At 43.3% G+C, this 26,685-nt stretch overlaps 1 protein-coding gene and 1 pseudogene across 9 annotated transcripts in view; both read right to left on the bottom strand.

Moving 5' to 3' along the window:
- LOC311580736 (small ribosomal subunit protein uS13-like) overlaps nt 1-17,479 on the bottom strand; it is a 41,429-nt pseudogene extending 23,950 nt beyond the window's left edge. The window contains exons 1-2 of the transcript in view: nt 17,398-17,479; nt 6,295-6,412 (exon numbers count right to left, since the gene is read on the bottom strand). The product of the transcript in view is annotated as a small ribosomal subunit protein uS13-like (transcript). The remainder of the gene's footprint in view (nt 1-6,294; nt 6,413-17,397) is intronic.
- ANK3 (ankyrin 3) overlaps nt 1-26,685 on the bottom strand; it is a 590,040-nt gene that overhangs the window by 417,748 nt on the left and 145,607 nt on the right. The window lies entirely within an intron of this gene.

Genomic DNA, 26,685 nt, shown 5'->3' with positions numbered 1-26,685 from the left:
AAAAATCTCAGAGACCAATGGATATTCTTCTCTGCACTGATGGAATGATGCAAAGCACTATGAGAAATTACTACACATGCTCTTTCAGTCACAGAGAAAACCTATTGGGATAGAGTGAACCTGCCTTTCTCATGCACATGTATGCTCATGAGTGCTCCCATATGTGCATGAGTGCTCCCACTATGTGCATGTATATGTGCATGAGTACTCCTACTATGTGCATGTATATGTGCATGAATGCTCCCATTATGTGCATTTGTATGCGCATGAGTGCTCCCACTATGTACATGTGTATGCTCATGAGTGCTCCCACTATGTTCATGTGTATGCGCATGAGTGCTCCCACTATGTGTCCAACTCTGGCATAGATTCTGGGGATTTGAAATCAGATCCTCATGTTTGCATGATAAGTGCCTTTATCCACTGAGCCATCTCAGAAGGCATGCTAGAAAGAAGACAGTCACTACATGAGACTCTACTATGTGCCCCAAGCTCAAGCAGTTACCACAGAAATTGGAACCTTTGCAGTTGCCATTCTTCTGGGATAAAGATACACCCAGACTTTATTAACCATCCCCATAAAAAGATTTTTCATTGCTTGGCCATGCATTTTGGTTCTTGATGTTTAAGCTGTGAATCTGGACAGTAATTTAACTGCCCTGCCACCTGGAAAAAAGCACAACGTCTACATCACAGGTGGTGTGGCGGGAGCCCAGGGGAGCAGAGCTGGGGAATGCGTCCTGTGAGTTCAATTATTCCGCACAGATGTGAAATCTCGGACTCTGCATCAAGGGGAACTAGGCCAGACTGCCTGGTGGTGGGTCAAGAAAAACAGGCCGAACTGATTAAACCCTTTCCGATACTACACAGAAAGAGGATATTTGAATCTCCAAAGTTGAGGAAATAAAATGTCATGTGAGCTGGCCTGAACTGCATGGAACCTTCCAGAAATGCTAACGGCTCCAGGACAACATATGAAGGAAGAAATTCTCTATCCTTTATTTGTCTGAAGTATCCAGAGATAACAGATTCTTGAGGAAATCACATATGCTCTTCCACACACGGTGGCAGAAAAATTAGAGGGGCTTTGAGTCTCTTTCCCTTGGTCTACAATAGGCGTATTATAAGATATGAACAGATGACTGTTCTTGTCGTAATACTGCCATTCATGCTCCATGGCTGGCACACTGGAACCACAGGCAACCTGAAAAGGCGGAATGCACACCAGCCGAGGCGGCTAGAACAGTCCCCCTGGCATTCTCTCTCTCTGTACATCGGGTCCCTTTTGTGGTGTGCTTCATCAGACATTCTTTGAGTTCTGCAGTGACTCATGAAAATGTCAGGGGCGATCACTCCAGATTGCTGTGACAAAACAGCTCTTCTGTCTACCACGCTCACCCACAGAGAGCTGCAAACAAGAAGGCATTGTTGGGAGAAGGGCAGACTCCTTCAGAAAAGGTTGAGAGATGCCCTACCCAGCTTTGCCCCCAATGCCTGCTAAGGTCGGCAATGGTGGATTTCCAAGAAAATGATGTTAATTGTGGAAAAGGAGAGCTCCACACAGGAGAGAGAAAGAGAAAAAAAACAAAACAAACAAACAAACAAAAAATCCAACAACAACAAAAGCCAGACCACTATGAGAAAGGGAGAAGTCAGAAAGAGATCACAGCTCACTGCTGTCTGCCACTCACTGTTCTTTCAAAGAGTGTTTATGGGAGATGTTGCAAATGGGAGTGTCTTTTGCTCCCCGCCCCACTGCAAATCTCACCCTAGAGATTAGTGTTAACAATGTCAGTGTTATTGCTCAAATCCTTTCCTGAACGTCTGTGTGTTTGTTCCTGCTGCTTCTGTTACTATGGTGATGGTGGTACTGGGTTAAGATAGGGTCTCGCACTGTAACCCAGGCTGACCTGGGTCTCAGCTGTGAAACTGATCTTGTGAATGATCTTCCTGCATTCAGACTTGCAAGTGCAGGCATTACAAGCTGGCGTCATTGTGCCTGGTTAGTTAGTGTTTGGGATGTTGAGGTGTGTGTATGTGTGTGTGTGTGTGTGTTTATGTGAGTGCAATATACATACAATATATATATGATTATATGTATAAACATACACATAATGTATAAACATACATATAATATATACACCAGTGTACATACACACACAGACACAAACATATTTAGCTCAGTCTAAATGTCTGTATAAGCACATAGATAGTGGAGACTGTTGATACTATCTGACTGCTAAGCAGTTGTATTTACCAAAAAGTGGTAGGAAACAAATACTCATTACCTTATAAACCAATGGCTGTCAGTTCCAACTGAATGCTAGAACCACCTGTTTCAAGACCCTGGCTGGGTTAAAAACCTGTTTTTAAATGCCAGGTGAGGGTGAGTCCCGTGCCCCTCAGTTGCTTCAGTGCTCACACTGAAAGCCCAGAATCCCTTCCACGTGAGTTAGACCTTGATTGAAAAACTGTGCCGTGTAAGTCACATGTTCATTTCATGTAGTCTGAAAGCTACCTTTGTTCTTAACCAAAAAGATGCAAAACCTGCCAACGGCATCAGTGAGGCTTCTACCCAGGATTCTCTCAGTCTGGGCACACCGTGTAGCCACATGCAGGAGACAGCTTTTGGTTTCGGAAATCTGTATGAGCTGCACAAAAGCAGGTGACCAGGCGGGTGGGGGCGCTAGAGAGCATCAACTCAACAGCCACAGGATTAACCTACAGAGAAGGAATACATTGAACAGACAGCTTGACTCCTGAAGGTCTGCTCTACCACGGGAGTTGGCCACCCTAAGACAGCACCCAGGAGCCCCAAACTGTCCTGAGAAGGGTACAGAAGCTCCAACTCGGCACAGCAATGCTACTTCCATCCATCTTCTGATGATGAAAGCCACAAAGGGCACTCCAAAGTGGAGAATGCAAAATGGCACACAAAGACACAAGAGGGATACTAGAAAACACACACAGACACACACACACACACACACAAACACACCTCTGTCTATTTTTGAAATCTTACAACAAAAATGTGAATTTTTTTGGGGGGGGGACATGGTACTTTACTGCATGGAATTTGGATGCCACCCATTGGCTTGAATGAAATGAAACTGGTCATAGAAATATCAGCAAGTTTACCCTGTAGAATGAAAAACTGTATGTGTCTCACTCGGCCTGACATGTGCAGGTCTGTTCAGTCTATTGCCACATCAGACACAAGAACTCATTGTTTGGGGGTGATGATGTCCCATACTTTTAGAAGTTTAGTAGACGCTGGCCTCTGCTGCTGCTTGCCTCCAGTGCTTCTCCTAGCTTTTTCTTCACAGCCACCGCAGCATCCTGATTGTTTCCAGATCTTCCCAATTGTCCACAAAGTTAGGGCATCTGCCAGGGGCCACGCATCTTCACTGAGTGTGTACTGAGCTTTAATTAGTGAAGCAAGTGGTTAGGAAAGTTCGGAGACCACCACATAGTGGTACCATTGCCTCCACAATAAGGCCAGAATGCTCACCCAACAAAGATGTGGTACGTGAGCATCACAATCAGTCAGCCCGTGCTAAAGGCAAGGTGGCATACGTCCTGTGCTCAGAGGACTTTCGTGGCAACGTCATGCCATCGCACAGACAGCAGCATCCAAAAAGAACCAGGAGCTAAGGAACGCAGAAGCATTGTGGGTGATCAACAGGGTTACAGAAAACACATCCCAACGCCCCAGAAACAGCATCACACAGAGACCAGACTGGCATGCTGTCACTGGGCCTGGTGATGCTCCTCTTCCCAAACAGAGGCTTTCAAAGAGCTCTGGAACATCAGATCACAAAATGTTCCCAAATGCGAGTCACAAACATGACGCGAGTGGCAGCTGAGAGCTGAAGGACCGATTGCCTTCCCAGGTGCGCACAGTAGCTGAGGCTGCTAGTCACTGACACATCCAACCCCCCCCCTCCCCCGTGTATAGCAGCGCCCCACCATCTCCATGGATGCCCATTCAATGCAGTTTCTTTTAGAAGATTAAGGTGTGAAATGACCTGCTAATGAGCTATGTGTGCACACAGACACCAGATTGTGCAAAAACAGACAGTGCGCTAACAGAGCCCATTCTTCTCCTATCAAAAGCAAAAAAACTGTGAAGTTCAGACCAAGCACACTGCCACAGAGTCCGACAGCAGCGTTTTTCATTTCCTTTTTAGACGGGGTCTCGTGCATCCCAGGTTGGCCTTGAACTTGCTATGCAGCATAGGATGACCCTGAACTTCTAATCCTCCTGCCTTCACCTCCCCTGCGCTGGTATAGAGGCTTGCACCACAATACCTTGTTTTATATGGTGCTACAGCCTGAGGCCAGATCTTCATGTAAGCTAGGCAAGCACTCTCCCAACTGGGCTGGGCTCTTCCCCGCCCCACCCCACCCCAGCGTCTTCATTCTAAACAGGGGGAAAAAAAACAATACAAAAACACCAACCCTGCAGAAGACATCAGTTGAAAGGTGGCTACTCATGTATTTGTCAGTATTGGTCACCATTAGGTATTGGCACATTTCAGTATTATCAACAGACACACACTGTCCTCATTGCTTTCCAAACAAACACATCTAGAAAAAGTGACAGACACTTCTGAAGTTCTTGCTTAGCAGCCTCAGAATTCACCCTCCATTGCAAGCATTAATATTTTTGGATATGGAGTGGGTGGAAGCGTGGGACGGAGGGAATTCTCACAGGGAGATAGATTGAAGCTGGCATTTAAAAGGAACTGGGATTCCCCCATTTCACCTCCTGCCTCTGAAGAGAGAAGAAAACAAGACTGGCGTCTTCAGAAAGCCTCCTATGTGTCTGACCTTTGGGACCTGCCACCCTCCAGCCATCCACAGCAAGGCAGGCACCAGCTTTTGATGGCCAGACTGTGGCCTCTGCACAGTAGAGTGTTCAGTGCCAACGACTGAACAGGAGATAGCAGGATCTGCCTGTTTAAACTGGTCCATGAAAAGAGGCTCCAAAGGGGACCTCTGTGCCTCACACTCTGGGGCCAAAGGAAGGACTGTGGGAGCCAAAGCCTGTGAGGAGAGCTGTGGCTAGGGTTCTCTGGAGATGGGGTGGCTGCTGAGATCACGAGCACACAGCATCTGGGTGTCTCCATGAAGAAATCAGGTTCTTACCCTATTGTTTCTTTAGTGCGTGATACAATTGTCATGAGCTGGCCTGGTCTATGTCTAGAACACAATTGTTTTACATTTTCCCTAAATATTTATTTTGTGTGAAGGGTATGTGGTCAAAGGCTGACTATACAAAGAATTATAGTCCTAGTACAATTTACCCAGAGTGACAATATTTGTAAGAGAATTAGAAATTTTGAGGGCTTCTCAAATCTAAGGGGGGGGGGCGTCCTTTAACCACACAATTTCTTCTTTGTGCATAAACACAGTTTGGGTGCAGTGAGTGAACACTCTGGGGCAGGCAGAGAGGGGGGCTCACCCATCACGTCTGCACATCAGCCTTCCAGAAGGCCAAATGTGTTCACATCTCAGCAAAACTACAAAGCAGTTTTTAACATTCTCAGGGGATGCTGGGAGTGTGCTGAGGAATCTGCAGAGACCGACTGTCAACTTTACCGTTAACAACAAACAGCTGTTATAAATCACAAGAAGGCAAATGTGAGAGTTTGTGTGCACGTTAAGAGTACGGGTGTGTGTGTGTGTGTAAATATGTGTGTGTGCAAGTGTGTGTGAGTGCTAATATATGTGAGTATGTGTGTATGAGTGTGAATATGTATGCGTGTGAGTGTATAAGTGTAAGAATGTGTGAGTGCAGGTGTATATGTGTGTGTGTGTGTGTTTTAGTTGATTCAGTCCTATAGAAAATATATTACTCCTCAAGGAAAATGATGCTTTCCCATAATGTAGGTCAGTGCATAAATCCACACCAGCCTAAATCTCTTTAGGTATATACAGGTTTTTCCATTCCTCAGAAACTGGCTAGTTCTACCTGAGAGTGTGCTTTTTAAAAAAAAAAAAAAACATGTAAATAAAAACCATTAGAATATTTGAGAAAACTGTAATTAATGAAATTGCAGCCACGAGCCAGCTCTACCAGTTAAATAACAGCCTTCTGTCTTTCCATGGGGAAAGGCATGCTGTTTTGAAATGTTACCTTGTGATGAGACCCCCCATTGCAGAGGAGAGATTGCTTCCCTGGCCTGCCAGTGGGAAACACTCACATAAAGTGGCCAGTGGGAAGGTCCCATCTCAAGCAGCCTCTGTTGTGAAGCCTGCACAGATTCTCAAAACCAAACCCAAGCTTACCACAGCAGGTCAGCTTTCACCCGCCCACCGCTGAGAGCTGGCTGAGCTACGCAGCCTGGGCTCCCTGGCTGCTCCCCTGAGATGTGGCTCATTAGGCTATTGAGAAAGTCACCATAGGCTAGGAGACGGAAACCAGGATTCAAGGAGGCTTAAAGGCTCTACCGAGCTCATGGTGTAGTTCCTCCATCACTTGGTCTCTGAATGATGAGGTTTAGCCTAGACGTTAAAGCATGGAGGTAGAGAAGCCAAATTCAGAGGATAAGACCTGGATTCTTCATGCCTCTATTTCGACAACGGTAAGATAAGTAAATACACTTATCTAAAATTCCAGATTTGGCAACTTCAGCCGGTTCAGCCATCTTTTCCTGCAGAAGGTTCCAGAAACCACATTTACCCATGGGCCATCACTGTTCCCACTGAATAAATTACAAATACTGATTAGCCACACGCAGTGGGAATAACAGAGTAAGGAAGCCCATTTGGTACAACTGTGCCCTCCACAGTACTTAGTGATAATAAGAGAGGCTGTAATTGCTTGACTGGCTGTTGCCTGGTCCCTCCCCCCCAACCCTTGGCTAGGCAGAATGTTTTCCATTTTATACCATATATCCCCATGTGTGTGCGAGACAGAGATTGTCCCCTACAGGGCCAATATTGGTCCTTGGATGGAGGCAATCCTACAGTGGCATATTATTTTTGTATATAAGGTGCAAAACTATATACAATTCACAAAGGGGTATACAGCCGACCTACAGTTTACATTTTCATTGAGGTGGGAGAAAAGGCGATTATAGAGAAGTGAACTGGTCTGGGGTTATAGCTCACTGGGTAAGTGCATGTGCCTCTAATCCCAGCCCTGACAAGGTAATGATAGGAGGATCAGAAGTTCAAAGTCACCCCCTGCTACTTACTCAAGTTCAAGGACAGCTTAGGATACTAGACACCCTGACTCAAAAAAACAAAAGCAACCAAAAAGTATTCTGAGTGATTGCTTATAACGAAGTAACAGGTCAGGACAGGAAGCTGGTCCATAGTCTGATACAGACACTGTTTAAAATGTCCATCCCCGCGCCCCTCCCCCCAAAATCAAAATTAGTACTTTGGAAATAACATTAGTCACTTATATTCAAACTTTCAAAAACAATCAGCTATTCTTTGCGGGGACAACCACTATTAGTGACAGGATTCAGTACAATCATACGGGGTTAGCAATAGTTGTACGCAATGCATTTGGTCCTTTTGAGGAAAGCAGACGTTTTAGATGACTTAGGCAGTTGATTTTGTTGCTGCTGTTTCTCTTGTCTCCAGAATTCCCATACTCTCCTTCCTCTTGTGAAACTCAGTAATATACGTACAATTGTCAAAGCCCTGATCACCAGTAGTTGCTGATAGGAACTTTAGCAATTCCATTCAAAAAGTAGAAGCCGTGAAATCCCCTTGTGAGGCCTCAGAGTCTGGCTTGCAAACATTTTTTTAGAGCATGCATGAAAAATTGAACAAGCCATGAGCCCTTGTGATGACGTAATTACAAAAATGGAAGCAAGGGTCATACACAACTCATAGGCCTGCTCTTCCCAAAGTCCTAGCAAATAAAATCATCTACCAAAGAAATTCCCCAATTTTAAAAGCTAGAAACCTCTGTGTGTTCCACAACCGCTCCAAGGAGAGAGTATTGTTTCATAAATCTCCTGAAACACACCCTGTCTGTTCACATACAAGGTCCTCTTATCTGGAGTCCCCTCGTGCCACTTCAGAAAATGTGAATTATATAAAAAACCAAAATGGCTACCTCTGCTGATGCAGCAGCCCCCCCCATGTCCCCCTCCCTCAGCTGACAGGGGTGACTCTGGCAACACTTCCCAAAATCAGGCCTGACTCATGCCTAATGATAACTCATGCCCCTTTCTCCGACTCTCTTCTTTGTAAGTAATTGTGCACTCAAGATTTGGCTGGCCAAGAAGACAGATCTGATGTCTATAAAAAAAAACTTTTAATCTGATTTATGTGAGAATAAATCATGCTCTCGGAGAGGGGCTGGCACTTTCCTAAATTAAAGCAAACCCAATCGCTGCCATCAAAGTCCCTCAGTCAGCTGAAAGAAAGCCAACAGAAGCATTAACCTGTCTACCTCAGAGAGCACCGGAGCAGACCCATGCTGGCACCCAGCTTCAAGAAGATCACACACACACAAAAGGCAAAATAAGAATAAGAACACAATCTGGTGCAGTGGCTTGTGCCTGTAATCCCAGCACTCTGGAAGGCAGGGGCAGGAGGGTCTTTGAGTTCGAGGCCAGCCTGGTCTATAAATTGAGTCTAGGATAGCCAAAGCTACACAGAGAAACCCTGTCTTGAAGAACAAACAAACAAGCAAAAAACAAAACAAAACAAAACAAAACACAAAAAACAAACAAACAAAAAAGAAAGAAAGAAAAGAAAAAAAACAATAGCGTTTTCATATCTTGGTGGCAAGATATATAAGAAATGAAAATCTGGAAAAGAGAATTTTAAATTCCTTTCCAGCTAAGTAAGGGTTCCTTCTCAGCGTGGGGCTATTGACAAAGATGACAAAGACGGTCATCCTCTGAATCAGAATTAATGATGTAAGGCCTGAAGAGAAAAGATGGAAGGTGATGTGTCAGATCCACACACAAGTTACTGTGTCACAGACCAACTATTAGACATTCCATGCATTTCTAGAAGGTCCCAATTGTTCTATGATCATGATACAAAAAATGCTTTCATATTGACCATGATGGTTCTCGGTGGAGAACTACAGATTGGCATGTAAGGATTATATATACAAACCCTAGAGGTGCTGATAGGATTGAGCCAGATTCCCACCTACATATGAGAGGTATGCCTCTGCAACATACAGCCATGACAGCCCAGAACATAGGTCGTTGCTTCATGAGCTCATGAAGCAAAACGGAAATTCACCTGTGTTGCAGAAACAAACACAATCATTACTTTTTGCTTTATGAAAAAAATAGTGCTCCAACTGTAGTTGGCATTTCATAATTAACATATGAGAACTTGAGAGAGAGAGAGAGAAAAAAAAAAACAACCACCCTGGCTTTGAAGCCATATTCACATTGCAGAACAAACAAGGTGATGTTTCATTTTCTTCTGTGTCTCCCTTGCACTGATAGACAACGGCTAAAATGACGCTCAGAGGATGACTCAGGATGAGTCATTCTGATAGAGAAAGAAATTTTTAAATAAATTAAAATAATGAAGAAATCCTAATTTTTTCAGTAACTGGCGATGAGGAACCCGAATGGATCAAAAGTCATCTCGTGTGGGTGCCATGTCACCCTGAGTAAGCCAAACGGTGGTTGTACCTAATTTGGTGTTATGCTTTAACCTCGGGCCCCTAGTCATGGTCTTGTATTCTGTCTGGGTCATGTGCCTTCTGTCGGTTGTTTTTAAAAGCTGAATGAATATTTCAGGATGATGATTAAATTGAGCGAGGCAAAGAGAAGGAGTGAGTAGCATATCAAATAATAGGACATTTAGCCGAACTAAAATCCCAAATCAAGGCAACCACGGAAAGTCTTGAAATGATTTTTGCTATAGCCACAGCCACAGAATTCTTACCAGGTAGCATGCCCCAATTTTCAGCTGGTCAGCCTCCATCTGTATCGCCTGTTGCTTCCTCAGAAATCCCCTGTATCTAGAATAGTCAGCCCAGGTCCCTTTTAATTATCCTACCCTTTACCAGAGCTTTTCTTCATTGGCTCTGTTGAAAGTGTGGTCATTCAGTCATTCAGGCTGCATTTACATATTCATTTAATATACCGTGCAACCCACCTAACACGGCAACAGACATGGATATATTTAATTCCCTAGTGATGGCTTTGCAGTGACTTTCTTTAAAGTGGACCTTATAGTCTGCAACAGAAGTTTCTCAAGGAAGCAACTGTCTTCTCTCTCACACAGAAAATAGCAAATCCACATTTACTGCTGGAGAGGTCCTGTGGAAAAAACGTCCATCCTAACCTCACCTTACTACTTGAGATAAAGTCAGTGTGAGGTTAGCATTGCTGGGCAACAGTCATTGAAACAGAGACCTTTTAATGGTGGTGGAGATTGAGGCAGGGTTTCTGTGTGTAGCCCTGGCTGTCCTGGAACTCAATTTGTAGACCAGGTTGGCCTTGAACTCAAAGAGATCCACCTGTCTCTGCCTCTCAAGTGCTGGGATTTTGAGGAAGGGTCTCTATAATCCAGGCTGGCCTTAAACATGGGCCTCCTACATGGGGTTGACCACTGAGTACTGCCAGGCACAGTTTGACTACTGTTACTTTTATACACTTCACTGGCCCGAGTTGTTTTTCATAAACCTCATTGTTGCATATACTACATGCAAATCCCCCTGTTAGCAACACGCAGATGAGCAGCAATGGAGTCTTGTGGCATTTGTTCCTGGGTACTGTGTCTCCAGAGATCCCTCACCAAAGTAAGCTTGCTCTAGAGACAAAAGGAAATGGAGAGTTCACATTTGAAATGTCACAAGGACACGGACACCAAAACAAAAAGAGAAACTGATGAAAACTCACTATTTACCATTACAAACTACACGTGTAAAACTGAAGCCATAGGAAATGCTTTAACACCTCTGACTGCTTCTGAGCCTCACCCCTTTCTGTTTTTTAGTAAGGGGTAGCACCTTTGGATCTGAACTAAAGCATCCTTGTTGGAACCTGACCATCAATCCTTCGAGCCAGGGATGACTCTTTAGATGCCTTAGAGCCTCAGCAGGGCATCAGGAGGATGGGAACTCTGTGCTAGCTCCATCGGCAAGCTCATCGGTGTGTCTCCAAGGAAGCCTGACAGTGAACTTGCTCACCCAATGTGGTTGCTATGGGAACTAAGAAAATGGGAGATGTTTCGAAGCCTGCAATGCCAGATTTCAAGGAAGAAGAAGCAAAGCAAATGTTTCTGCACCAGAAAAGGTAGTCAAATATAAATGCAGCCAACCCCCTAAATGGTCCCCATTAAAGCAGAGATGGGCAATTTCAGTAGCCCCTAGAAAACCTTCAAGGGGTAGCATCCGCAAGACACGGAGCTGCCTTCCAGGCCTCTCCTCCTGCATCTTCATTCAGGATGTGTTAAAACATCCACTGTGAACCGAATACTTTTGCAGGCTCTGGGGTTGTGCAATGGGAGTCTCCTGATGCCACGAGAAAGATCACACTCTAATAAGAGATAAAGGGAACCAAAGAATGGTGGGCACAAGGGTCATGAATTGCCATACGCTCCCAAGGACAGAATCATGGACAATGGGCATATTTGGGGGAGGGGAGGGGGTCTTCCCTAAGACAGTCCCTTCCAGGAAGGAGAAAGAAAGGAAGGGCCATGGGCGCTGAGGCCTTTCTCCTGGTTCTCTGACTTTAGGGAGGCCATGGCTGAGCTGACCGATACGGCCTTCTAGCCTACAGAATGTGGAATCAGAACACATGCGCGGTGCTGCTCGAAGCAAACACTTAGTAAATGATGCCCAAGGGTGGCTTGTTTCTGCTGAGTGGGCCAGGTCAAGAACGAGGGAAGAACGGAGCAGACAGACAAAGAGAAGTGGAACCACACGGATGTGGGGAGGAGAGACACCCAATTCCTGGTCCCAGCCTCTTCTGAGACGTGACTGTATTCCACATGCAGGTGGGATGAGGTCCGTCTGCATCTTTAGCATCATGCAATTCACTGGTTATTACAACTGGGTTAGATCGCCAAGTCTACCCGAGTCATGTGAATCCTAAATACAGTTACTTCGAAAAGACAGGCAGTGATGGGAAAAGGAGACGGGATGGAGCTATTACGGGAGTGAGATGGGGGTTACTGCAGTGGGCGTATGACAAAAACAACATAAAGTATACCTTAGAACGTCCCCCAAATTCAGTGGGCTGGGCAGACTCCTGCTGGAGGGGACACTTGATACCGTCTATCATTAAAACAGCCAATGGCCTTTAGGTATTACACCATTTGCTAAAATTACCCTACCTTGGAAAAGGCTGTCAACCAACTACAGTGCCGATTTGCTTAGTTCAATGTATTCGATTAATTAGTATGTATGCTCCAATTTCACTACACACAGACTATAGAAACATTTACATGCATGTACATTTTTTTATGTGTATTTTCATGTATGGAGGTGTGTGTTGGGGCTGGGTGGTATCAGGAAATCTTTCTTAATCACTTTTTGTAGCTTATTTTCTGAGACAGGGTCTCTTAGTCAAACTCCCCAGGCCAGTCTTGCTGCAAGCACCAGCAGACAAGAAAACATACCGACAGTAGACACAAAGTTTCAGTATTAGGTTAAAAAAGTAAACACATAGTGTATATACTTATTCACAGATGCGATCAGAAGTAAGATCGAGGGGCTGGCAAGATGGCTGGGTGAGTAAGGGTGCCTGCTGCCATGGCTGACTATCTAAGTTGGATCCTGGGGACCCACATGGTGGAAACAGAGAAGTGACTACTGCAAATGGTCCTCTGGCTTCCACATGGTGCCATGACGCTCGTGTGTGTATGTGTGTGTGGGGGGGGGAGGAGATACATACATGCATGTACATATGAAAATTAAAATTAAAAAATCAATAAAGGAAAAGCTAAAGAATCCATGACCATGGTATAGAGGTTCACCCCTGCAAGCTCCAGAGTGGGATCATGAATACAAGGCTAACCTGGGCTACATAGAAAGCTCTGGGCAAGCCTGGAGTATATTTGTGAGATCCTGTCTCAAAGAGTGAAAATAAAATATGGCAAAGTATGTAGATCTCTGCTCCATATCGGTCAAGGAGGAGATGTCATCACATGAGGAGTAAAGAGGCTTTTCATTTTTGTTTTTTTTGTTTGTTTGTTTGTTTTTTTTAACTGATCTCTGTGAGTTGTCATATCTCTTAAGTATGTGTCATTTTTCTAATCAGTGGTCCAATGAGGGCTCGCTTCCTGGCTGGGCAGAACACCACAAACTCACAGATCCGAACACAAGAGGGAATATTAAATTTCCTTTCTTCCTCTCGTTTCCAGACTGCGCCACCTCCTTATAAACAAAGAATCCCAACGCTTTTGCATCTTGCTCAGAGACACTGGCAGTTTTGGGGGAAGCACAGAGTGCTGAGGGTGCTAAAAATAACCCCAAAACACCACAGTACCCACTTTCCCTCGGCTCCGTTCGCTATTAATATCCTAAGGATTATAACACTTATGTTCCCCATCGTACTCATGAACGTGTGGCTGGAAAGGACGGCTCGCTCTTACTAGACTACAGGAACGCTTCTAAAGGGGACGGAAAGGCCAGGTGGCCAGAGCTCCCTGCAGGCTTTCCCCTATAGCCTCCCTAGGAGATGGCCTACCTCCCTTGGTAGAAAACAAGTAGAGAATTATCCTCAGGAAATGCTGACTTGAACTTGCTTTCTTGGTGAGAATTTTTCTGCCTTGTGTAGCAGGAGAGGTCTCTTCCATACACCATCCATTTTTTAAACTAAAACAAACAAACAAACAAACAAAAAACCCGCCTTCCTGGGGACTGCCTGCCTGTGTTTTGAGCTCTTAATTTGTAAGCACATTTGGGGTCTGGTTGAGAATTTGACAATGGGGCAGGAAATACCCTTGCACACAGCTCACGCTTGTAAGTACCGCACACCAATTACCAACTGTTTGCAATTATAGTTTTTGAATCCTTCTCTCTCTTTCCCGTAGATTCTGGATTCATTTGCTGGATTCATTGTTGCTTCCTCAAACAATACAAGAGTCTCCGTTCCTGGAAACTGTCTGGTACTTTTACCTGGTCTGAGGACTTGCATTTTAGCTACCAAAGAATGCTTTTAACTGAAAAAAACCTTAATGCCTTGAAACACCAGCCAACAGCAGAAAACATCTTGGGACTGTTGGGGTCAGGCAGCTTCTGCAGGAGTGTTTCTGCTTTGTGCCCTTAGTAAATAGATAGACCTTGCAGTTTAATGAAGATATAAAAGGCAGCCTGACAGGCAAAGATACAAAGAAAGGGAAAAAGAAACACGTGGACTCACAAAGGAAAAAAAATGAAGCAATTCCATCTACAAAGTACAGGATGTAAGATCTCAGGGCATAAGGCTGATACAATGCACATTCCTTTTTTCTGCCCATGAGTGGACTTGGAGCAGAGAAGGTAAAAATAACTGGATGCCTAGGGAACAGGACCAGAAAAAGAGGTTGCTCACTCTAGCCGTTGACATTTCAGCTTTCTGATGAGGGTTAATACTCTTGTTTGTTCACTGACTTAAACAAGCTGAGAGTCCACCCACCACCAGACTGACATCTGAAACATGACAATTCCTTTATTTGATAGTGTTTAAAACTATAATAGTCAGAAAAACATAGGGTAAGAACACAAGGGTTATACATACTCCCACATGCCTCGTGCGAGTCAGCCTGCCCTCACCATGGCTTTCGAAAAAACCCAATAGCCATTAATGTAGCCTTCCAGGAAGATGGCCTGTTTCAAACAGCCGATAAGGAAGGGACTAGTGTGTGTGTATGTGTGTGTGTGTGTGTGTGTGTGTGTGTGTGTGTGTGTGTGTGTGTGTCTAAAGAGGTAGCTCCGTGTTTAAGAGCCACCTTCCAGAGGACTTCTCTCTTCTCTTTCACAGGATGTGGATCCAATTCCCTGCACCCACATGGCAGCTCACAAGTGTTTGTCACTCCAGTTCCAGAAGATCTGACACCCCCAAACGAACATATATGCAGACAGAACACCAATGCTCAGAAAACAGAAACAAATAATTAAATTTAAAAAAATCTCATGAAACTGGAAAAAAAAATACTGACTGGAGTAGGATAGGCTGTTTGTGCTGACAGTGACAGGATCTGAGACCGTCGAGGGTAAACAGTCTCCTATGCATGGCCGACGGGAAGGCAGGATTTTTGAGTGTACAGTGTCCATTTCTTTCCCCCAAATTCTTCTGTCTAGGATGTATGATGGGTGATCTTGTCAACTCAAGGATCTGGAACAGTAACCTCTGGGCAGGGTCGGTAAGGAAGTTTCTAGATGGGGGTTAGTGGAGTTGGGAAGACTATATGTGGGTGGCATCCCACTCCATGGGCTGCCGTCCTGAACTGAATGAAAAGAGAAAATGCAGTGAGCGACGGCACCTGCGTGTCTCTGCTCCCAACTATGCATGTCATGCGACCATATGGCTGAAGCTCCTGGGGCCGTGTCTTTCCCGCCACCACGGATTGTACCCTCTAACTGTAAGCTGAAATAAATCTCTCTTTAAGCAGCCCTGTCAGGTACTTTGTCACAGCGATGAAACCAGTAATAAACCACCCAACAGACAAGCTGTCACCTGTGCATACATACATCACCAGGGTTAGCGAGAATGTTTACTCCAGGACCGGCTATGAGTGTGTGTACAGTCCTCAAAGGCACACACCCTTGTCTTGGCCAGTGCTGTGGAGAAGTCAGAGGAAGTCTGTCACTGTGCAGAGGAAGTCAGAACCAAGAGAAAACAGCCAGGCAACACCCGGTAACTTGCAGTTGTCCATTCCCTTAGCCGCTGACCTTGAGTCTGTAACATTGGGAATAAAGCCCTGTCGTATTTCATCTCTCTTTGAGATACCATCCTTTAATGCAATGGACAATCTGGCTGTGATGCTGTTCGTTAAGAATTTTAAATCCACGCATGGTCTTTCATTGGTTCCTCAGTCTCTACAAGCCCCCCTCTGGGCCCTAGGTAGATGGTTCTGTTGGTATTCTTGTAGAGCTCTCTGCCCCACCCCCACTTTCCCACAAGACTCCCTATGCTTCACCCAGTGTTTGGCCATGAGTCTCAGCATCTATTCTAACCAAAAACCATGCATGGACTGGACCTAGGCTCCCTACACAGCTGTAGCTGATGGGCAGCTCAGGCTTCATGCGGGTCCTCTAGTAAGACAAGCGAGGGCTGTCTCTGACATGGACTCTGTTAACAGCCTTTTGATCACTTCTCTCTGATGGAACTGCCTTGCCAGGCCACAGGGGAAGAGGGATTTGCTCAGTCCTGTTGTGACTGGAGGAGCTAGGGTGGGTGGGTGGGTGGGTGGTGGTGGGGGATTCCCCTTTTCTGAGGAATAGGAAAGAGGGAGGAGGGAAAAAAGGGTGAGCATGGGACTGGGAGGAGAGGAAGGGAAGGACTATGACCAGGATGTAAATTGAATAAATAAATTAATTAATTTTTAAAAAGAATCTAAATTCCGAACATTATGATGACTTCTGAGCCATAAAGAAGAGGGACACATGGTGATTATGAAATCCAAAGTGGACTGTGTTTTGTTTTGTTTTGCTTTTTTGAGACAGGATCTCATATATGCCAGGCTGCTTTCTGACCAGCTACATCATGAGGCTATCCTTCCATTTATGAGACTCCTGCCATCAGCTCCTAAGTGCTGGGATGATAGGCCCGCAACAGCAAGCCCCGTTTATAGGTGCCAGAGATACAAGCCAGGGCTTGGAGCAAAGATAAGCATTCTACAAACTGAGCCACATCTCCTAAAATAATTTCACTTTTCTGCTTCCTACCCCTGTGGCAATTCTGCTTTCCTTGGGACTTGGGCTTTAAAAAGTGCTTTCCACTCTTCTCCAGGATTCAGTCATCATTAATAACCCCCAACTCTGACAGGTTAGCAATCTCTTCTCTTAAAAGACAACAGCTTTACTTCGAATGTCAAGTTATTTCTAAATGACACTTGGACACATCGAATTATTACGAGGTGGCTCCACTCAAAAAAAAATGACCGAGATTTTAATCCAGAACAGCATGTACAGATAACAAATTAATGTACAGTCAATAAGCTCTGACCATTTTTTCTCATTCCCAAGTCTGTCTTGATCATCTTTATGCCAACGCACTGTCGTGCTTAGCCCGAGAGATTTTAAAAAGCCAAAATGTTCGCTACCAGTGTTTATACATTTCTGTATTTGTTAGTCAGAAAAATCATTAGTACACATCCTCTTAGTGCCTTAGAGAGTGAGCAGGGGGCATCTACCATCTGATCTGCTGCTGGGATGAGCACCAGAGGAAGCAGGGGGTGTTTTGCACCCATAGCCTTTGAGTCACCTGAGCCATGGCCACGCCCTTTCGGTTCATTTACCTTGTGGTGTGGCCACGCCCTTTATCTTAGTTCTAGTTTGTTCCTTACACTGGAAAGTAAGAAGATTCCGAGAAATATTCATCACTGCCCATTTAAAGCTTCCTACTATGTGTGTGTGTGTGTGTGTGTGTGTGTGTGTGTGTGTGTGTGTGTATGTGTGTGTGTGTATATATATATACTCTGTTGTCATAGATACTTTCCTGCAAGGTGGTTTCAGTAGGTAAAGTGCTTGCTGGGAAACATGGGGAGCTGAGTTTAGATTTCCCCAAGCCCCACAATAAATCCGGGCAAGAGACTGTACTGCAGTGCTGAGCAGTTGGGGAAACGTATATCTTGGGGGCGTGGAGGGGGCTTGCCAGCTGCTTTAGGCAAAATGGTGAGCTTCAGGCTCAGAAAAAGCCTTTGTCTTAAAAATGAAGGTTGAGGGGCAATCAAGGGAAAAAGTACCAACATCAAACTCTGCTTTCTACATGTTCACACACGCATACTCTCTCTCTCACACACACACACACACACACACACACACACACACATACACCCCATGCATGCATCACACGCACAAAGAATTAAGATGCATAGAAGGAGGCTTGTGGAACTTCAGGATAAATTTTCATATTCCGATATATCCTGTTCTGATTGTGACTTCTCAGTAACTCAGAGCCCTGTTCTGTAGTTTGATTTACCCCTATTTTGGCTCTTTCCTGAAAGGCACATGACTTAACCAATGAGCCTTAATGTCTGAGATGTGAGAGGTACAAAGTCCAAATTGGGGGGGGGGGGGTAGAGCAATCCTTCCTATCAGTGACATCACCAGGCATAATAAGCACTCGTGAGAAAAGCTCAAGTATGTTGGGTGGTTTTATGTCAACTTGATACAAGCTAGAGTCATCTGAGAGGAGGGAACCTCAGTTGAGAAAAATATCTCCATAAGATCTGGCTGTAAGGCATTTTCTTAATTGTGATTGATGTGGGAGGGGCCAGCCGATTGTGGGTGGTGCCATCCCTGGGCTGGTGGTCCTGGGTTCTATAAGAAAGCAGGCTGAGCAAGCCATGGGGAGCAAGCAAGTAAGCAGCACCCCTCCATTGCCTCTGCATCAGCTCCTGCCTCCAGGTTCCTGTCCTGCTTGAGTTCCTGTCCTGGCTTCCTTCGATGATGGCCTATAATATTGAGGTACAAGCCAAATCAATACTTTCCTCCCCAACTTGCTTTTGGTCATGATGTTTCATCAAAGCAACAGAAACCCTGACTAACACCATGAAAGGTCTCAACATAAATCCAGACCCACAGCTTCCAAAAGTCAAGCCAAGCTTTGGCTCCTAACCTCACATCATCCTCGGAAGGCAAAAGGTAGGGCCCCCTTTCCGGATGATAATCCCCAAACACAAGAAGGTCAAGTGGCAGAATTGGGTCAGCAACTGGATCTGACCCCAGGCCACCTTCACTCCTCTTGCCAGCTCTTCACCGTCTTCCTGTCATTTCCCCACAGGAAGTTGTGAACAGCTTTTGGGTTTAACCAAGACAGGGAGTTGAACACCTTGATAAATTAAAATGTGGTGACCAAGATAAGGGATTATTCAATACTGGGAGTTCAAAGTCAGTCTAGGCCAGCAATGAAACCTTGTCCCAAACAAATAAACAAACAAACAACTTACATATAGGATAGCGCAAGAAAGACAAAAGGCAAGCATTTATGTTTTAAAAGTTTTTTAAAATATTACAAAATCCTGCTTTAGGGGCCAGAGACAATATGAAAGAGTGAGGTCACTAGCTTTTATTTAATTTCTAAGAAAAGAGCAGCTGGGCAGTGGTGGTGCATACCTTAAGTCTCAGCACTTGGGAGGCAGAGGCAAGTGGATCTCTGTGAGTTCGAGGCCGGCCTGGTCTACAAAGTGAGTCCAGGACAGCCAAGGCTACACCGAGAAACCCTGTCTCAAAAACAAAACAAAACAAAACAAAACCAAAACCAAACAAACAAACAAACAAAACAACCCCCCAAAAAGCTATCACATTTGTCTTCTTTTAGTAGAAATAGCCAGTTAAAATTGCAAGGCTTTACCAAGAGAATACACAACAAATTTAAAATTACATAAGGAATATCATTCACCTTGAGGGAAAGATTTTATTTTTCTTCCAAAGAGGAAAAAGTTTCCAAAGTACACATTTGAAAGCATTCAGTGGAGATGTTTGTAATAGCTAATAATATGTATTTTTAGTAAATACTGGCCTGTTTTATCTAATCGGTAATCCCATGCCTATTTTTGCATACCTCCCCTCAAATTCCAAATCAAAGAGTTCATGAAAGGCTCAATTCTTTACTAACCTCCTTTACTCATAGACTTTAGTTAAATATACTATAGTAAATCCTCAAACCCACCACCAGAGGCACCTACAATTCCAAAGGGATTTAGAGGAAAAAGCAAATCTTGATTACAAATCCTGAATAAGAGACATTTTCCATGACCTAAGCTAATCAAATATTGTCATACATAGGAAGAAAGAGATTCCTGCTACGGTTTACTGTTTTATTATTTTTCAAGACTGTAAACACTATGTCCACTTTTTAAAAACAGTTAATGTGCATATTTCTTAAATACCACTTGTCTTGTGTTCACATCAGAGCAAAGCCTAATAGTATCCTTAATACTTAGAAATCTGGTTGAATTAATGCTTACAGCACATTTTAAACTCATTCCTGCCCCCTCCCCCTGCCAAGACAGGGTTTCCCTGTGCAGCCTTGGCTGTCCTGGACTCATTTTGTAGACCAGGCCGGCCTCTACCTCACACTGATCCACCTGCCTCTGCCTCCCAAGCGCTGGGATTAAAGGTGTGTGCCACTACGCCCAGCTAATCGTAAACTCATTAAAACACAACTGCATCACACACACAAAAATTTAATATTCCCAGAATCCTTGTCAGTTAGTTTAGGAAGAATAGAAACCATATGTGGGGAAAAGAATGTCCATATCAAATCTAGGTATTGTTCTCATGACTGACATTTAGACCAACAAATAATAAGAAAACAACACAGAAAGGGGTGTCATCAGAAGGCATAGTGATAAAGAGCTGGCCTGGAACAAGCCTCCCGGGGAGCTGGGCTGCTGGAGAAAGCTGTGGGTTCTGAATCGGACACTAGGGGGCGTGTCGCTCTGGGCTGACTGCACAGGTTCCCGAAGGAAGCCAGTGGCCAAGGAGGAGGAGAGGACATGGAACCTCGGGCACAAGAAATAAGCAACAGCACTTCCTACACAGAAGTGGACTCAACATGAGAGCAAAACTATTTAGTGGCCCACCACTCCACGAAAACCAAGGCCATCTACCTGAAGAGCTAACAGCGCACCATTAGGGAAGCATACCAAATTGTCTGTTTACTCTCTTCGGAAGATTACAAGATATTATGTAAGTATACCTACAGATATAAAATATATTCATGATTTTTTTTCAGAAATAAGGAGGCTGAGTTAAAGAAGATACTTAAATGGTTTTTAACTGTGGTAGTAAGAGGTTTCTTTCCTGTAAAGGGCATTATTACAATGTGGAAGTCCCTTACAGATAGCTATAAATGTACTCTAAAATATTTCAGGATAATATGCCATTTTGACAAAAAAAAAAAAAGAAAGAAAGAAAGAAAGAAAGAAAAGGAAATGTAATATGGTGTGGTGGCTCATGATTATAACTCCAGCACTTTAGAGGTAAAGATAAGAGGTTTGAGGACTTAAGGGAAGCCTGTGCCAGTCAGATCCTCACTGGAAAAAAAAGCTGGGGAAAGCTGTGTGTGTATCTGTATGTGTCAGTGTGTTTATGTGCATGTGTGTGTGTGTGCATGCATTTGTGCCAATGTATGTGAGTGTGTGTGCATGGGTATGTGTATATGTGTGCACACATATGCATCTGTGCGTGTCTGTATATGTCCATGTATGTGTGTGTGCATTTATGTGTATGTGAGTGTATGCATATGTGTGTAAGCATGTGGATGTGTGTGTACATGTCTGTGTATGTCTTTGTGCATGTGAATATGTATGTGTATGTTTGCAGGTGTACGTATGTGGATGTGGATGTTTGTGTGTATGCATATGTGTATGTATTAAAGAGAAAAGGTTTGAATTTCAAAAGTCTAAAACATTAAATGTAATTTTAAATGTTTATATAGTTGTCTCTTTTTATTCTGTGACAAAGTGTATTTGCTCCAACACTAAAATATACTCTAACATAAGAGGAAATGAAGATGGAAGAATATAATATATTAAAAGTAAATGATTTTTAAAATTCTAACACCAGGTAGTAGTTGTGTCCATCACCTCTAACAGGAGAGCAGAAATGTCACGTGACATCAATCACTAGGTCTTAGGGATGGTGACTTGATTCTGGTTCCTTGGCACTTTCAAAACTGGAAAAAAATTTTTTTTGTCTGCTTTTGATTTCTTTTTACACATTTACTGGATTGCACACCTTTTGTATTCCTGCTTAAAATATTAACTCCGCCATTCTAGACACAACCCAGCGTCTGCTTAGGAGTGATGGTTACAACACTCTAGCATGCACACAGTTTGGAACAAGTTTTGTAGTGTCCCCTTAAGAAGTTTCTCTGCACAGAACTTAAGCATTTCTGATTTATTCAATTATATATTTTACCAATATTATAATTATAATATGGATTCTCTTTATAGGATAAGGAGATAAATATGGGGTGGGGGGTGTTGTTGCTGTTGGTGGTGGTGGGGTTTCGAGATACGGTTTCTCTATGTTATCTTGACTGTCCTGGACTCGCTTTATAGACCAGCCTGGCCTTGAACTCACAGAGATCTGTCTGCCTCTGCCTCCTGAGTGCTGGGATTAAAGGTGTACCCCACTATGCTGCCTCACTATACTGTTTTTAAAATGCAGATTGAAATGAAGATGTATGGTCAACATATCTAATATAAATTAAAGTCTGTTCATTTTTAGGAATGCTAAGCCAAACTGGAATAAAAGGAATTCTTAAGGGTAAAACATATTTAAAGAAGCAATAAGTTACAGACAACTGATTGCTAGGCTATTTGGTTATTGTTGGACTTTGGTTTGGTTTAAATTGGTCTATGGTGCTAACCTGAAGACTGCCATTGAAAGAGTAAATTGAGGAGCTAGGCATAGTGGCACACACCTTAAATCCCAGCACTCAAGGAGGCAGAGGCAGGTGAATCTCTGTGAGTTCTAGGCCAGCGTGGTCTACAAAGTGAGTCCAGGATAGCCAAGGCTACACAGAGAAATCCTGTCTCAAGAAACAAAAAAGAAAGAAAGAGTGAAGGAAAGAAGAAAAGAAGGAAGGGAGGGAGGGAGGGAGGCAGACATATCTAGCTTATGATTTTTTTTCACTATGTTTAACCTTGAAGAAAAGCATCTTCCAGAACAAATAGAACTATTAAAACCATAGTTGGTCAGTACAGGATCATTACAGCATATAGATGAAATTAAACACTAAGAAATTATGTGTTGGAGCCATGAGACTAATAAGCCATGAGTTTTAATTTTCAATTTGAAAAATTAGTTATTCAGTCCTATGCTTAATCATATCTCAGAGGCAGTTCTCATGAAGCAGACCATTGTAAATCTTACACAAAGAATTAAAAAAAACAACTCATCATGATGATCAAATGTCACTCTGACATGACATGAAAAAAATTCTGTTGGTTCAGAATTTTTATTTGGCTGGTTTATACACGGATATTAATCATGTGACCTTTATACACACATCTGACAGAAAACCTCAAGTGAAATAACCAGCAACAACAACAACAACAACAACAAAAAGAAATAACCAGCAACATTATTCTCAGGCCGTGTCATTCAGGATCTGTTTTTCCTGGTCATTAATGCTTAACTTCACTGTCAGGACCTGTTTGGGCTCTACTCCACCAAGGCAGGGAATGGCATTATATCTCCTGGTGGGATACACAACTGGCTCCAAATATTTTTTTTCACCTGTCTATAAATTCTTCTTGCAAAGGATCCTTAGTGTGTTGACTGAAACTCTGAGATGGTACAGTCATGCTACTGGAAACGACACCCAAGCCTGCATGCATACAAGCAGGTACCCCTGGGGCTACTGCTGCTGTGTCTTAAGCAGTAAGGATACGAATATATGGATTTTAAGATGCACTTCAGCCCCAGAGACATCAACACATGGGTGGGACCCTGAGCCAAGAGCTGAGAAGATACAACTTTCATATTCATTTCTTGCTAATCTATAATTAGGAATACGACTCTTTTCATATCTTGTATCCTATAATTATAAAATGTGAGTTAATTTTTGTGCTCTCAACTAAGTATTTAATGAGACGGAATGCAAAACACTTTGTAAATATCCATGTCTGAGATTTCACAACTAACTAAACTATACATATGTTAGGTCTCAACAAAATGCCTTTATTACCGCAATAAATATAAACACCGTCAGTTTTAAAGTCATCCATATAATTACCAAATGCAAGCATATGGTTTTTGTGAAGGATCTCGGGCACCTTGTGAATCTGCTGTGGCATTTTAACAAAACAGATTTACTTACTACGACCATCCAATCATGAACTCGGAATGTGTGACATCCGGGGTATTTTCAAAAATACAAGTTGTTGTAATGTCTTGGAAATTTGATGCATGTGGTCATAAGAATTGAGTTATTTTTGCTACGTCCACTAAAGTAGGCATTTCTGCTTCCTTCGCTTCATTGTAATACCAATTGACAAATTACAGGGGTTGAAATTTAACTGCACTAACTAATGACAAACTTCCTCAATCCGGAAAAGGCAAAGAGGTCAGAAAAGAACAAGCTTTGGATTCCACCAGGGAGGAAGGCTGGGCGAGCCACACAGCCACCAGCTGGGCGAAGACTTGGTCACTAGTGAAGCAATGAAGACAGTGTTTCCTTTTTTTTTGAAAAACAATACTTAATAAGAAAATGAAACAAGGAACACACAAATCTTACAGGCTCTCTGTGGCACATAGCAGAGATTCAGGATGTATTAATTTTGCTTTTTTACTTTTGTGAACCTATTTATCCATAGTATATATTTAATAAGACCAATTCCTGCCTGATAGGTACTGATTTGGAAACCCAAACTTTCAGTGTCCCTGGAAAGCTGAGGCATCACTCATGAGGGCCTCTCCAGACCTTTCACTACCTGAAATGCATTCAGTGCCATTAGGAACACGATGTGTGCTGCCAGGCAAGAACTCACCTTTCTACTGGGCCTTGGTAAGGGACATGTAGAGAGGGTGTAAGTGAAACCTGAAATTATCACTTCAGTAATCAAAAGAGTGTTTAAAAAAAACATGAAAAGATAAAAAGATCACAGACATCCAGGTGGATAAGTAATAGAAAAAAGATTGATAGATAATTGATAGACAAACAAAAGATGATAGAACAGATGGCTAGACAAATAAATGTTAGATGCTAGAAAGACAGACAGGAAATAGGTGGGTTCAGAACTTAGTGCAGTATTCCTTATGCTAGCTAGACTCAGGGCCGATGTTCTGTTCGGTACTGATTTATGAACAAATTCTCAGAACTCAGCCCAAAACATAGAAAGGAATTTAGTTGGAGTGCAGGATACCATGCTGGTTGGTTATCTCTTTGCTTATGCTCAGCCTCAAGATAGTTAAGAATACTATTAGTCACTGGTCAGTGGTGGTACATGTCTCTAATCCCAGCACTCAGGAGGCAGAGGCAGGCACATCCCTGGGATCTCTGAGTTAGAGGCCAGCCTGGTCTATGGAGAGAGTTCCAGGACAGCCAAGGCTACACAGAGAACCCTATCTCAAACAAACAAAAAACAAACAAAATATCCCAAAACCAAGAGTTTTCAATGGGAAATCTAGAGTTTGGGCTTTCCTTACGTAATCAGCAAATCTAGCAGCATTAACTCCAGTTAGTATATAACAGTGGTCCCCTCCTGTGCTGTGTTTCTATGAGCTTGCTGCACAGTTCAAGAGGTGCCTTCATTGGAGAGCCTTGTCAAATGAACAGCAACCCACACACATTGGCATTACTCTGTAAGCCAGTATTTTATGGATCTTGGGTTACTCTTTATTTTCGTCTGTCTTATCCTTTTCAAACTGCAGTAACTGGAACCTGTTCCCTAAGCACAATTCAAAAGCAGCTGACCTAGGAGACTCCATTGTATGTTTGTGCATGTGGAAGGTCAGAGGGCAACACTCTCCTCTCTGCCATTCTTCAAGCGCTGTCCACCTGGCTGCCTACTGAACCCTGGGGAGGCTCTTGTCTCTGTGTTCCCAGAGCTGGGATTACAAGCTTAGGCCACCATTGGGTTCTGGGAGTGGAACTCGGGTCCTCATGCTTGTAGGGTAAGCCCCAGACCCACTGAGCTGTATCTCAATTATTAGCATCTGTTCACAGGGGTATCTGCTCGCTGGTGGCCACATTAAAAGTAGTTACATTTTTTAGCAGATGACAAGCCATAACCTACCATGAACTGCCTGTCAAAACCAAAGCCACGCTTGAGTGGTAATGCATGCTTGGAGCCTCAACATAAAGTAGGCAGAGGCAGGAAGACTGCAAGGCTGCAAAAGCAAATGCAAGGCCAGCCGGGGCTACATGACAAGACACTGTACCCATAAAACCAGAGAGCTAGGGGTATAACCTAACGGCAAAGCTTTTGCCTGGGCGGCCCATGATTTGTGTTCAGTCCCTAAGAACAGGTACAAAAACTCTACTTAACTGATACAAACAAATCAACAATGCCATTTAAGTGTTTTAAGACGCACTTAGATGAAGGCTGTTTCTGCCTCTATGAGTACATGCTTTCCTAAAAATAAGATCTGCCATTTGCTATATTACCTTGATCACTGCAATTCTCCTAACTATTAAATACTTTACAGGAAGGACATGCAATGACATTTCAATGCCATGACTCTATACATTTATCATGCAAGGCTTTTTTCTTAACAGCTGGGAGAAAATTATTTGGAGGTGAAAACACGAACAGCTTCCCTCTTGAGTTCTCTCAACAAGAAATACACTTTTCAGTCAGCTGTTTCTTTCATTTGAAAATACAGTTTTAATAAAACAGTCCTATAGACATAATAACAAATAAAGAGTAACAGTAAGAAAGACAATTATAATTTTTTTGGCAATATTTGTACTGCACGAGGATTTGTATTGCAACACAAAACATTGAACATCCAGAGCGGAGATCATGAACACTGGTCCAGTGAAGAGAAGCCAGCATGTCATATTTAAAATACAATTAAAACAAGACTCTTTGGGGGAAATATTTAGGTACAGAATCTATATTGTA

The sequence above is a fragment of the Acomys minous genome (assembly GCF_964271855.1).
Source record: "Acomys minous genome assembly, chromosome: 13".
In the NCBI taxonomy this organism is placed as follows: Eukaryota; Metazoa; Chordata; class Mammalia; order Rodentia; family Muridae; genus Acomys; species Acomys minous.
This window is presented reverse-complemented; position numbering and strand designations above follow the sequence as displayed.